Raw genomic sequence first — 2817 nt, forward strand, 5'->3', positions numbered from 1 at the left:
CCGTTGGGGGGCCCCGGCCCGGGACGGGGGCAACACTGGGGGTTGGGGTCCGTTGCCGGACACGGAAAAAAAAAAAAAAAAAAAAAAAAAAAAACAAGATGGAGGAATAGACGGTTCACAGTGTCACTCTCTCCCACAAATCAAACAATTTACAACTGTAAAAAAGCAACAACAGCCAAGCTTGGGCCACTAGAGCTCAGGGGAACAGGAGGAGAGACTTACGGAGTGCATCAAGGTGGGAGAAACCATGATGAGAGAAAGAAAAAAATCCTGCGACCATTTCAAATCCCAGCTGATTCCACACTGGAGCTGCTTTTGGAGCAGGAGCTCGCAAAAGCCCAGCTGTGCCCTGTGGATGAAGTTGCTTGGAGATGGCAGGGGAGAAGAGGGCCTTGGTGGCCCCCAGGACAGCAGTATCACTAATAGGGTTCCCGTGGACCCACATAGGAGCAGGGAGCCACAACAACTGAAAAAAAGGAGCCACTCAGAGGCCAGTGAGTCATCACAACAGACTGGTGCACAGCCATCCCATGGGAAGTGTTTGGAGCACAGGTGGTGGGAGAGACGGGATCACTGGGGGAATACCGGGGCACAGCAAGGATAGCTGATCTGCCTCCCCAGTCAGCTAAGGACCACTGAGAGGAGACTGGTCAGGAATATAGAATTGGATGGGGTGCAGTTTGATGAAAATACTCAGGCCCAGACCAGTGTTTCTATGCAACCCAAGTGCACCAGATTTCATAAGAACCGGAAGTACCTATAAAGTCAACCATTAAAACCTGAGCTGCACAAAAAGCCTTCCCTAGAGAATCAGCAGCAAAGCAGCAATTTAGCTCAACCACAAGGCTCAAGTACTGGTCCCCACGGGAAGCTCCCCCATTTTAGAAATAAGCAAAGGACAACAAATTCATTCCAGTGCAGAGTTTGAGTGGTGGGAGCAGCAAATAATCCAACACAGAACTGAAAGAAAAAACAAAGTACCCACAATCAGAGACAAAGTTTGATATTAACTAGTAAAGGTCTCATTTCACCAAAGAACACCTGTAACACCTAGAAGGACTGGAAATCAAGCCAGAAGGCGGGGAGGGCTGGGGAACTCAGCCATGCCCTCTGACACCCTCAACCAGTCCCAAGGGTGGGGGCCTCAGGCCTTGGCCATGACCTCCTGACACCACAGCCAGCCCAGTGACAAACATCAAGCTGCTATAGGAAGCACCCCAGGCTCTCCCAAGCCCAGGCAGTGTGGGACCTCGGGCCACAGTCACGCCCCAACAAGAGAAACCAGCCAAGTGACAACCACTGAGTCACCACAGGAAGTGCCCTGGGCTCTCCCAATCCAGGGCAGTGGGGGCCTTGGGCCTCAGTCATGGTCCCCCCCACCCACAGCCAATCGAGTGACAACTACTGAGCTGCTGCAGGAAGGGCCCTGGGCTCTCCCAAGCTGGGACAGTGGGGGCTGAGGGTCTCAGCCATGCCCCACCATGCAACCAGCCCAGTGATGACCACTGAGTCATCACAGGAAGTGCCCCAGGCTCTCCCAAGCCCAGGCAGTGGGGGGCCTTGGGCCTCAATCATGCCCCCCTCCCCACACCCACAGCCAGCTCAGTGACAACCATTGAGCTGCTGCAGGAAGTGCCCTGGGCTCTCTCAAGCTGCAATGGTGGGGCCTGAGGGCCTCAGTCATGCCTCCCAATGCACAACCAGCCCAATGACTACAACCAAGCCACAGTAGGAAAGGCCCTGGGTTCCTGAGCTTGGGTGGTGGGAGGTGAGGGCTTTTGCCACACCCACCTGATATCTGCACCCAGCGTGGCAATGACCAAGCCCCCACTGGAAGGCCTCCAGTTTCCCCTGTGGGGATGTAGGGGGTGCCACAGGCCTCAATCCTGCACTTCCTCCTTCCTCCTTCTTCCATCACATTTCCTTCCCCTTTCCCCTCTCTCCTTCCCAACTGCTCTACATCAATGTCATAGAATCTAAAAAAATAATATTAATAAAATAAAATTTTAAAAAACTAAGTAAAAATAAAAAATAACAAAAAACACTATATATAAATCAAAATAGAATTCTAAAAATTCATTAGGTAACCCACATGAGTTTAGGGAACAAAAACAGAGAAATGAAAACCAGAAAAAAGCAAAGTAAAATCGAAGACTTATGGCCAAACATATCAATAATTATATTAAATGTAAGAGGTCTAAATACACCAGTTAAAAGACAAAGAATGGTAGAGTAGATTTAAAAACATGACCCAACTATATGATTTTTACAAGAAAATTGTTTCAAATATAATGATAAGGTTTAAGATAAAAAGATGGAAAAATATTCATGCAAAGGAAAGGAGTTATTATATAAATATCAAATAAAGAAGACTTCAGAGAAATTAAAATTACCAGATGCAAGAGAGGGACATTATATAGTGATTTTTAAAAATAAGATCAATCCTCCAAGAAGACATAGACATTCTAAAAATGTATTACCAAACAGTAAGCTGCATAATACATGAAGCAAAAACTGACAGAACTAAGAGGAAAAATAANCATTCTTGGAAGCTTTTAAGATTTTAGCGTGTTTTATTTCTTCTTTAGTATAATTGGGGGTCGGTGGCAATTGAGGTACCGGAACGACTATTAAAGAGTCAAACGGCCCCACTGGTTTTAATGCAGCCTCTTTGGCAGCCCGGTCTGCAGCAGCGTGACCTTGGGCCTCAAGCGTATTGTCCTTTTGGTGTCCCTGACAATGTATCATGGCCACTGTTTTTGGATACCATATGGCCTCAAGGAGGGCTAGTATTTCTGCTTTATTTTTTATTTTTTT

This window comes from Galeopterus variegatus, unplaced genomic scaffold (genome assembly GCF_000696425.1).
Source record: "Galeopterus variegatus unplaced genomic scaffold, G_variegatus-3.0.2 Scaffold15664, whole genome shotgun sequence".
Classification (NCBI taxonomy): domain Eukaryota; kingdom Metazoa; phylum Chordata; class Mammalia; order Dermoptera; family Cynocephalidae; genus Galeopterus; species Galeopterus variegatus.